The sequence below is a fragment of the Dioscorea cayenensis genome, chromosome 17 (genome assembly GCF_009730915.1).
Source record: "Dioscorea cayenensis subsp. rotundata cultivar TDr96_F1 chromosome 17, TDr96_F1_v2_PseudoChromosome.rev07_lg8_w22 25.fasta, whole genome shotgun sequence".
In the NCBI taxonomy this organism is placed as follows: Eukaryota; Viridiplantae; Streptophyta; class Magnoliopsida; order Dioscoreales; family Dioscoreaceae; genus Dioscorea; species Dioscorea cayenensis.
In genome coordinates this window covers 8,811,702-8,824,507 of record NC_052487.1, presented here as the reverse complement: position 1 = coordinate 8,824,507, position 12,806 = coordinate 8,811,702, and positions in this window count along the sequence as shown.

Genomic DNA, 12,806 nt, shown 5'->3' with positions numbered 1-12,806 from the left:
TTTAAATTTGAATAATTAGTTGCGGCAATATTTTAAAAATGCGTTTTTTTACTTATTCATACCTTTAACAAAGAACAAAAGGAATTTTTTGAAGTGTTTGCTGATATCTCCATAAGGATCTAATCGGGACAATTTGCTACCTAACATCATATCATAAGAACCCTTATGAGAATTAGAAGTGGGTCTGGTTTATGGCCAAATGAATGAATCACCAGGACATCATATGAAATTAGTTTGACTGTCATAACCATAACTGAATATTTTTAAGATTTTAAGAAATATAATAAGATGTGTTTCTATACATCAACAATATTTTTCAATTAATGAAAGTAGGCTTAAAAGTACCTGCCTTATTGGAAATATACAAGACAACTTTGATTGTAACAATTAATTATCTAACCCAAAACTTCATTATTAAGAAAATGGTCAAAATTATTGGCGTTCTACCGTAATTCATGATTTTTTATTGTTTCTGCTGCCAAAAATAAATGAATATTGGACAATATCAGCAAAATGATTAATGTTTTCTATGAATTATGATGCTAATCAATCGTCCATACAGGACCCCAACACCTTCACTCTTAGTTTCAATCCCCACTAAGTGTACAATAAAAGATACTATGATGATTATGGGATCTTTGATAGGCTAGGATCCATATATACATAGAGGAATGTTCTATCACATGAGTTGGGATTTTATTGGGATGTCCCTTGTTACAATTATTTTTTTTAAAAAAATATTTTCAGAGAAATGTTTGCTTATCTGCATACTATGACAATAATTTGATTCTTTTAATTCAAATATCAAATCATCTATAATTGATTACAAACATATTTTGATTTACAACTTTAACTAAAAAAATTCATTATAAAATCTTTGCCAATAGATTGAGAGTATATGTAAATTTTTAGTAGATCACTAAACAATAATCCATTTTTACTTTGATGATCGAATTTCAATCTGAATCAAAGTGGTTACTTATTTTTAATTTTATTTCACTAGGAGGTTACCTGACGTTTTTCCGTCCTCCCCCTCCCATTTGCTTATGTGACCATTGGAAAAGCTAAGTCAACATCCTTAGGACACATCATTAAGCCCATTAATTGAATGTGTATATGTCACCCTAAAGATGCCATATCATTCAAAACCCTGCCACGTTAACTATAAATCTCCATGTCAACTTCATCTTTTTCCTCCTTCATTCCTGAGAGACAACAACACCAGGGGAGCCTTAAGGAAAGACCTCAGCCAGAAAGAGCACCCTAGCGAGAGAAGATTTTCGGGTGTCATGCTGGTGCAAAAGAATATATTAATCCCCTTTTGAAGCTCTTACCATACCCAAACAAACTCTTCATGCATTATGCAAGTAAATGAAGTTTAGTTTTGAATAGCTTCAAGTCATTATAAACCCTAGTTGTGGATCACAACAAAGGAAGATCAAATTTAAACATCTAGTCTACAAATTTTCATTTGCTTTTGTACATGTATGCCCTGCTATGAGAAAACAAAGTAAAGAAAGAATTGTTTAATTAGTGACCTACATCGTGTGTTCTAATGGAAATTGTGAAAGATAGGCTTTTGAATGTCCCAAACCATACATCTCATTGAGGTGTATAACCCAATCGAGTGGAATTTAATATTGATAGAGAAACAGGAAGAATTTTTTTTTTTTATCCTTTTCATTTGTTTGTTTAGATAGTGCTTCCCTCAATCCAAATACTATGTTAGCCTTATAAACCCCTTATGTCACCAATTACACCCCAATTCTAGTCCTAGCATAACACACAATCGCAATCCATGTTAAAACCCTAGCTCAAAATCAGTCTTGATTTCTTACACCATTTCATTAAAATACCATAAAATCACATTCAAAAAAGCGATGAGCAACATCCATGACAGAGTATGACAGATTAACATTTGCAAGAAGTTATACATAAATCCATTTCACTATGATATTATTAAATCCTATACAAAGTTTTTTATGAAATCAAAAGACATTTGATGGGGACACAAGTATACGTGTTGATCTTGTAATAAAGTATGCTAAAGAGAAAGGTATCGATCCTCAAGAAAAATAGAGTCTACTAATACTAATCATTGATCCAAAAACTAGCCTACTCAAAGTTGTGTGGTGTGATAACAAAATAAAAGAAAACAGAAATAAAAAATCACTAAAATGAATATGGCTAAGCCATCAAGAGGAACGGGGTGCTCTAGCATAGACTCTCTCTAGGGTTTTGTAAATTTAGGACAAAGGTTGTAAGTTAGCAATCCTATTTGAATAGAGAAATTCGATCCTAAAGTATACTATCCCCTTTCTCAATATCTATAGTAACTGATTCTATAAAATCTTAACAAGAATAGACAAGCATTCTAAGTGTAGACAACCCTTCTCTTGAAGTGATTGTCCATAATCTTATACAAAGTAGAAATGAGATCTCTATCTAGATCTACTCCCTATAATTACAAAGGGTATAGAATTGCTTGTTAATTCACTCGAGAAGATTGTAGAAGAAGAACTCTTAACTTCAAAGTACCCCATCTATAGTCTTACTCACAAATCCTCTTCAGCATGACTTGCCTATGCTAAATGGGTCGCTCGACTCATCACATAAGCACATCATACAAGAAACTATGACTTTCACCTCAATAGCATTCAAGACAATAAGAACACTCTATTGAATTCAAAAATTAAGGATTACAATTAATAATCAAAGTAAAACATGAAAGATCCACAACCAATGTCAATCAAATCTAACCCTAGAGTTGATTTATGCCCAAATACCTACAAAATTAGTTCTCCTTCAAAGGAGAACAATCATACAATTCACAAGAGAGAACAAGAATCATTGAAACCATTAACTAAAGTGCTCCTTAACAGCTACAATCTCTTTCCTCTAAGGTGGGTAAGCCTCTTCTCCCTGTTGATTCACCCTAAAAGGTCTAGAGAAAACTCTCTCTTCTTTTCCAAATCTTGGCCATCCAAAAATTACATTCAAAACCCTCATCAGAATCTTTTAACCAAGCAACTTACGGGATGCTTACGGGTGTAAGAACTATGCCATAAGGAGCTAGAGATAATGGGTTTCATGTCTTACTGGACACCTTACGGTCGTAAGTCCCATCCATAAGGTCTCTGTCTTGATGTTACGGCCTGGCTTACGACTGTAAGTGCTGGGTCATATTCTTTATTGGATGACTCTTGCGACTACCCTTACAGGCGTAAGTGCTCCCTATAAGCTCCTCTAGATAGTCCTTACGGTCCGACTTATGGGCATAAGTCATACCCGTAAGTTCCTCAGTTTGATCCTTATACTCACTCTTAAGGGCATAAAAATTCCCGTAAGGTTCTCAGCTGCCTGAGACTTATGGCTGTAAGTATAACTGTAAGGTGCCCGTAAGTGGTTCTGACTGGGCCGTTCTTCAGTTGTTCATGCCGAGAGAGTTCCATCTTCCTCGTTGTGGCTCTTTCTTGTTTCTTTTGGCTCTCTCTCATCCTTTAGCACTGCTCGTTACATAAGAATACAATTTTCCCTATATTTAGCATTATCTTCCATAACAATACTCTAATACACGCCAAATAAGTGCTTTTTTATAAGTTAAGCACTTCTAAGTTTAAAAAACCATGTTTGTTTAGGCTTTTGGGCAGAAGCAAAAGCTGTGAAAAAAAGCTGAAATTCAGTTTTTTTTTTTCAGAAGCTGCCCCAGAGGTGCTTCTCAGAAAAGCACTTCTGAGAAGCTGTTTTAGGGGTTGTCAAATTACTAAAGTAACCATCACAAACAATCAATTTTCCTCAATTGTTCTCTACAATCCCTGATTTCCAGAAACGAAGAAAACATCAAACCTTCGAACAAGAGCAAGATCAAACACGAAGGAAAGGACTTTTCAGGGCTGAATCGAAGGAAATCATCAAGTGCACTTCTATTTTTTTTTGAAATTTTTTTGGGAAAATTTTGATTTTTAGCGGTTGATTTTGGTGATCTTCGTCGTATTAGTATTTCTGCAGGTAAGAAGCTTGTAGCTTATTGAGTTTCTAAGAGCAAGAGAAAGAGAGAAGAGGAGTCTCATCCGAGTCTCTCGCTGTGGACACATCTCCGCAGGTATCGCCTCCAGATTTCTCATTAAATTTGTATGTTTTTTGTTCAATTTTATTGTGAATAATCACATCCAGTTCCATTGGACATTTTTGCTAGATCTTTAGTTCTTGTTAATTTGACAGATCTTTGGTACTAGAGTTTGATCTATGAACCTGTGACTTGTGTTTCGTATTTTATCTTTTTTAATAGATCAATGTGAGAATTTTTAGCTTTTATTATATTTGATTGTGTAGACCTTAGTTTTTGTTATCTAAAAATTTTACTTGTGTTTGGTACGATCTTATCATTGAAGATGTGTTTGATAGAGGATTCTCATTGGACTAAAGTTGATAGGAAACCCTTGAAATCTCACTAAATACAAAAAACAGGGAAAAGTCTGAAATTGTTCAAAGATCAAACATGAGTAAATTCTCTCATTGTATTCTATTTTTATTTCCTACGTTATGCTTGTATGTTTGTGATTTTGTGAGCAATATATTATTTGCACAGATTCTGATTCCATAGTTTTACAGAGAAGTCAAATTGAGAACAATAACTCACTATTTAATCACATGATACAAAGCCTGAAGTTTTTTTTGCCTTAAATGATATGATATGATTCACAAAGAATTATGACAATTGTTTCTTTTCATGAGGATGGCACATATAGTCCGTTTTATGAAAGTTGAAGTACATGTTGGTAATGCTGCTGGAATGTTGCTGGAAAACAATAAAGAACAACATTATTAATGAATTATTGAACTTAATGGAAGGAAGTGATGGTACTACTTACTTTTTATTCTCTGATGTCTGATTAATGCCTTCAAAGAAATTTAGGAGCTTAACAAACAGTGACATGAATTTGTTGTTTAGTTGTTGGTGGGTGGGTGAGTTTGATTTGCTACTTTGTCATGTGATGAAGAGGATAATGTGGTTACTAATTTTTTTTTTTATAAATTTTTTTTAGATCTGGTATGCATTTTAATCCAATTATTGGGAGATAGGTGAGGATTGATTAATCATTCTCTCTATAGTGAACATGTTAAATATGAAGTGGAAGTCGTTTGTTATTTGAGACTATTTGATTGTAATATTTGTTCACTAAATTTTTGTAGTTTCTCTCTCTCTCTCTATGCAATGGATGCCATTTCTCATTATTTTAAATTTAATATGAGTCTTTTTGTTTTAATGTAATGGGATTGCTGAAATTTAATTAGTAGATCATTTATAATTGTTCCTTTCACTCTTCTATATTATTGTTGTTGTTTTTTTTTTTCTGATTTAATTACCCAAAATCACTTCAGTTATGTGGTTGCAAGTTTTGCCTGCTAGTTTATGACAGTGTGTAAAGCTTCGATTCAACATGAAATTCATGAGTTTTTTGCTTCTCGAAATTTGCTGTAGTTCATGTTTTTTGTTTATTTATTTATTTATTTGTATGTATTATGAAGGATTATTCTCGATTATGGCCTCAAAACTATCTCCCAGAAGAATTGTACAAGAGACAAATGTGGGTGATGTGAATGTGGTTCCAAGTGAAAATAATACTAAAGCTAGATGGGATGACACAAACACTGAATTGTTCTTAAGATATGTGTCGAGGAGGTCCAGATTGGTAATAGGCCACACTCACACTTTACAAAAGAAGCTTTAAAAAATGGGTTATCAAAGTTTGCGACGAGAACAAGGTTTAGTTACAATCACAAGCAACTAAAAAACATATGGGACTCTCTCAAGAACGAGTTTGGTATATGGGCAAAGTTAGTAGAGCAACAAACAAGGCTTGGTTGGGACCATGTTAAAAGGACAATTCTAGCAAGTGATGATTGGTGGGAGAGAAAAGGACAAGTAAGGCTATCAATTTTTTTTATATAATAATGTAGCCATTTATTTATTTTGTAAGTTTTTATTTCACAAAATTATTAACACATTGTCTTCCTTTTTTTATTTAATTGGAACAGAAAATCCCAGAATATCTAAAATGGAGAAATAAGGGTCCAAAGTTCTTAGACATGATGGAGATATGCTTCAAAGATATAGTGGCGACATGCTATATGGCATTAGTACCATATGAAGAACCATCATTAGAGAATGAGTTTTTTTAATGAAAATACTAATGCTTAAATGAATGACGTAGACGTGGAGGTAAATAACTTTGATGATGATGGTGAGAGTCCTCAACAATACAATGATACTCCACGGGAGCTAGAAAGCGACAAAAAACATCATAAAGAGAAAAGAAGAAAAGTGCAAAAGAGAAATTACAAGAATCATTTGATTGCCTACTCTCTGGGATGGATAACATGTCACATGCAAGTAATGAAAGAGTTGAGAATGATAGTCTTTGTAGTATAACCAAATGTGTGGATTTATTGGACATAGTGCCTAGGATGGAATGAGGAAGTCCACAATACTTTCTCATGGTGAGGTTATTTGACAAAAAATGACATAGGGAGACTTTTGTGGTATTAGTGGAAAAAGATCCAACTCTTGTTACTGATTGGTGTCACAGTTTCAACATGGACGACCATACCCGACTTTGACTTCGCCGGATGCTCATTTTTCTAAGGGATGATTGGATAACTTTGTTGTGTTTTTTTCCTTATGCCATCAGCTTGTTTTTTATGTTTGAATATTATATTGAACTATTGTCATGCCTTTATTTTATTCTAAACTTATGTATGGTATTTGATTTTGTTTATTCATGCATTTGTATGTTGAGAATTTTTTGTCATGTGGTAATGGAGCATTAAACATTTGTTATGGTCTATTTAGGGTGCAAAATCAAATTAAATTTCTTGTCCGATCCAGATATAGAATTGAAAGAATCAATGTTTGATTTAAAAGAAGAAGCTAGAAATTTGGACATGCATGCAGATGACTACATTGGAAGGATGTATGCATGTGTTGTGGCTGCACAATACCAGTATATGAAGTCAATGTTGAAGGAAGAGAAGAGGGCATCTTCATTAGCAGGTCATAGGTGGGCTTATGAAATAATGAACATATTAGATACTCATTTCTTTGAGCAAGTCCGAATGAATAAGACAGTATTTAGAAGATTGGTGATTAAACTTACTCAAAAGTATGGTTTACAACATACAAAAAATGTTACTATAGAAGAATCAGTGGTAAAGTTTCTATATATACTCAGACAAGGAGCTACTTATAAGAATGTGGAAGAAAGATTTTAACGTTATGGAGAAATAGTGCACAGGCAGTTTCATCGAGTGTTAAAAGCTGTCCGCAAACTTGGAAATGATATTATCAAACTGGTAGATGAAATTTTAGAGACGTGGATGATTACATACTTGGTGATGTTCGATATTGGCCTCACTTTAAAGATTGTATTAGCGCAATAGATGGAACACATGTGGTCATTCTTGTCCCGACTGATAGCCAAGTTCCATTCATGAATATGAAAGGGTACACATCAACAAATATTCTAGCTGCATGTGACTTCAATATGTGCTTCACATTTGCGCTTATTAATTGGGAGGGATCCGCACATGACACACGTATATTGGATGAAATTAATTTTAATATCTATGTTTACTTTTCATTCCTTATGGTATTATACTTTTGTAGGGAAATACTGCCTTGTAGATTTTGGTTATTCTATAATGAAAGGATTTTTGGGGCCATACAAGAGTGCAAGATATCACATTCCACAATTTATGATGTCTCATGCCTTTAGGTCTCCGAATGAAGTAGTCAATTATTATCACTCGAGTTTAAGAAGTGTTATAGAAAGAACATTTGGAGTTTGCAAAGCAAGATGGGGGATCCTACAAAATATGACTATGTATACATTGAAGGTTGAATTCCAAATTATATAGTCATGTTTTGTGCTCCATAATTTTATTCGTAGAATGGGTGGTAATGATTTGGATGTTCTTGAGAGCCTTGAAGATATCAACCAAATTCAAGAAGGAGAATGTGGCTTTAAGGGTGATGACAGTTGAAGTTCATTTTTTTGGCTATAACCTACCAATGAGGAAACTCAATAAATGATTACACTTAGGAACAATATTTGGGAAGAACTCTCCAATTGATATTTGACTTAATGTTGCAATATTTATAACTTATAGCTATGGTTGATGTGGTGTCCCAAAAAAAAAAAATGTTGGTTGTAATTTAATGTTGTAAGCATGACAATGTTGTAGTATTATAACTTAATGTTGTAATTTTGTTTTTACAATTGACTTCATAAATCTGATGCTCTTATTTAATAAACTGATTGTTATGGATACAAAAATTTATCTTGATTTTTAAGATTTGAACATAACACATGAGAAGGGCATAGCTAGAAGGACTGTCTATTGCAGTAACATTGACAGGATGGTAAATGGTTTATTCTTGCTTTTTTTATTGATCTTCAAAAGAATGAATGTTTAAAATGGTGTATGACTTAGTTGTGGTGAACTGTTATAGCCTTTATTGAATTTTCTTGTGTAAAATTATGTAAAACTTGAATTTGATGGATAACACAAATGTTGCTCTGCAGGTTACCGGATCCTATATCGAATGAAACAACAATGAATCTATACTCCTTCAAATCTGCAATGGATTGTGTATACCTATGTTCATTTTATTGAAAACTCAGTAGAAATTACCAGCACTGCATTGCATATAATTGTGTTGGTTCGACAGAAAACTAGTGTAAATTTTCAGCAATGCAAAGCATATAACTGTGTTATTTTCTTGGAAAACTAGTGTAAATTTTCATTAATATATTGTATATAATTGTATTAGTTTTATAGAATACTCAAGTGGTTGGTTTGGTAACGTGTTTATTTCTGTAGAGCTGGTGCTATTCTAATTTCCCTTTTTCCCCAATCTAATTTGATAATGGTTTCCATGATGAAAATAATTCATCATCCTAATTTAAAGTGTAGACATTGGAGAAAATCCATGTGAATGTTAATATATATATTCATATAGGTAGAGTGGCTTAACCCTATATTCAGGTTGATGACAATGATAATAATAATTATTATATAATTATTATTATCATTGTAATTATATTTATTATTATATAATTAATATTATAACTATAATTATAATTGTAATTATAATTATAATACATTAAGTTGTTATTATTATCATAACAGTAGTCATTATCATTATTAATATCAATATATAATAGTAATTGAATGAAAAGTTAATGAATGCTCATTTTAGTAATTTGTCATCTCCAAAAGTGCTTTTACAAATCCACATTCAAACAAATTCACACATATAAAAGCACTTCTGCATTAACCTGTGCAAACATAAAATACAGAGAAGCACTTAACTTACTCTTAAAAGCATTTTTTTTAAAAGTACTTCTACAGAACTTAAAAAAAGCACTTATGTTAAAAGCCAATCCAAACAAGGCCTTTGTAGCCTTTGTAGTTGTGCCTTTACCTTCTTTCACATTTATTTTCTACCTCCTCATCCTAGTCTCATCTGCAGGATGTGTATTCATGAATTAAGTTTACTTAGTTGCATTAGTTACTTAGAACGTTAACATAAAAAATAAAATACATTTAGTTCCCATGAATGTGTTGGTGGGTTCTTTAGTGGTTTGTGTATGTGATGTGCCTAACTCATGTTGGTTGCCTCTATTAAAAGAATCAACCTTTCGATTTCAACAGGACATAAGTGAGTCTTGCATCATTGACTTAAATAAAATGTTCATGGCCTTTTAAAAGATTAAACTAGAAACATACCATTTTGAAATGTTCTTCCATAACTTGAGAGTCAATTTAATCCATAGGATTGTCCTTGTTTACTTCACTTGGGTGTCCATGCTACTGCCTAGTTGCATTTCCCTTGTTTTCCTGATATACACACACGTAATTTAATTAAATAACACAACACAAAACACAACACAAACAACTTAAACATAAATAGGATGGAGTACTACATATGTATGCACAACCCACCATGGTATCTCTTGTTATGTCTTGTAGTACCACATATGTTACATGTCATTATAACTCTTTCTTACTCACTTTTTCATTGGTGAAGCCTCTATTTTCCTGACCCAACTCCCTTTTCCTAAGCAACGTCTTCCTGCCTCTCTCTTATTAACTGGTTTAGGTGGGATCATATGCCCATGATTACTCTTCAGCCAAGAGTCCTTGTCATGAGTGGCATATATAGTGTGCCTATATATCTCTAAGTCGGTGATTACCTTATAGCAATCATGTAGGTAATATTTAGGCTTGTCTTTGTTATTTTAAATAATTGAGATGGCATGGCTGCATGAAACCCAAATTAATTCCCATCTCCTATTTGAGTAATTACCCCCATCTTTGTCAACCACAAACTGACCATGATTCCCTAAAACTTGATACCGGTCCCCTCCTGACCATGTTGTAGTATAAAGGAAACTCAATTGCTTGAACTTTTTTAGCTTTTTAACTATTTTAGGCAGTGCATGGTTCTACATCTTTTCATTGCATCCCTTCTTTTTTGTATTCTAATCATTAATTGAGTTCTAATCAATCTCATTCATTGTCATTATCCCCTTTCTTCTTAGCTTCAAGGATGTAACTATTGAAGCATTCACACATGTTTTAAAAGTATGCCACATTGGAATTTTATTTGAAAATGTGACATGTTCCAATGTGGAGATCTATGTTTTTCATGTACTCATATTCACCTAGGGACATCCCATTCAAAATTTCCATGACTTTCTCAAATGAAGGGAAGCATGTTGCTATGGTACAGGACTAAAGTTGGTCCTTAAGTGTTTTTCCTCTGAAAGTTTTTCTTAAATTTGTGTGGATGTGCCTAACATCATACCTATGCTCACTATTGGGAAATAATTCTTCTAAAGCAAGCATCAATCCTTAATTTGGGCATTCAATTGATGCACCATCACCCATAAACAAATTGAATAGAAAAAGGAAAAAAAATAAAAGACAATATGAAACAAACAAACAAAAAGAAAAAAAAAATCAACAAACATTTTTATAACCCACAATAAACCAGAACAAGCTAGGATGTAAGCACTCACCTTCTGCCTGTCACTCATGAAGGCCCATTGATGACTGTTGTGGATTTGTAGGCCCTTCGTCAAAAGTTCTACGAACCACTTCCAATTTTTTTTTGTTATCCTTGCCCACAGTTACCCATGTAATAGAGTAGATTCAGTAATTTGCATTTATCGCCAATACTGTCAGCAACTGTCCCCCATATAACTTTAAAAGCACCCATTAATAGAAACTATCTATCTACATCCTACCAGAAATCACTCACTGAGTGGTGCTAGACAAACATACATTGCCTAGAAAACAGTCCTACATCACATCTAAACTTTGTTGTTGAGCCAAAATGAGTCTTCGTGAGCATTAATCTATAATCATACCATTTTACCATCTGTGTCTCATTATCACCATCTATGAGCCTTCTTTATGTATAAAATGGCATAGACAGAAGCAAAATAAACAAACAATCACAAGTCTATTACACATTAAAACCTAATAAATGTATACCTATGAGATAAAGTGTTGAAATCACCTTAGGCAATGCACTTGGTCCTATATGCCTTCAGTATACTTATGTTAACTTCTTAGTTAGTATTGATAGCTTGACTAATACCAACTATCTTCCACGCAGGGTTTGTCCTAAACTATTCCAAATACGCTTTTTCTATTCATCCTGCATTTACATGTCTATTGTTATGATCCCTTGCCCACTCATCTTTCACCATAGGAGAAGCCCAAGCATATATAAAAAGGCACCACTCTTACAAAATGCTTTGCATCTTTTTTTTTTTTTTAAGTTGGGCTTAAAGTTCATCACATATCTATTTCTAATCCCATAATTTTTTACAATCTCCTTAAATTGTTTTAAGTCCTAAACTTCATCCCAATCTTAAATTGAGGGTTATTCATGTCACACTCATTAAATTCTAAGCACTGGCAATCCTAATACACAGATATGCCTCTTTCTTAAAATCCACATATATAGCCATAGTCAAAGCATCCAAGTTATTCTATATTTCTCTTAGACCGTTATTCTCACCACTTACATCCAACTGCCAAATACTACAACCCTCAACCTCTAATTTGAACTCTCTAGCCATAGTTATCAATTGAAGTTTTGAAATCTGATCTGCACAACAATAATCCACATACTTTACAAATTCTTCTATACCACCACTAGTATAATACATTCTTATTGTGAACAATTCAGCATTTGCTACTCAAATGAAATTCAATTTTAGGTTGTTTACTTGGCTAGGTGTCAACCACAACCATCTAAGGTAAAAAACAAAATCAAGAAAGAACACATTCCTTTACAATTATTATCCAAGTTCCTCTAAGTGAAACCCTTAATAATCATAATAATCATAAGTATTTCTAACCATCTCTATTTAAAGAAACAAAGAAAATCAAGGAAGAACAAAAGCTGATTAGCTCAACAAGTCAAAGAAAACTAAATAAATAAAATAGCTTCTAATAGGCTTGAAAAAAAATGATCATAATATAAGCAATGGTTCATAGATATTTAGCAAGTTCCTTTAAGTGAAACCCTAAATGATCACAATTATATGCAAATACAACCATCTAAAGTAACCAAGAAAATAAAAAAGAACACATTCATTTATAGTTTTTTTCCAAGTTTCCTCTAAGTGAAACCCTTACACATTCATTTACAATTATTTTTAACTACAACTACCTAAAGAAACAAACAAAATCAGGAAAGAACAAAAGTTGATTGGCCTAATAGA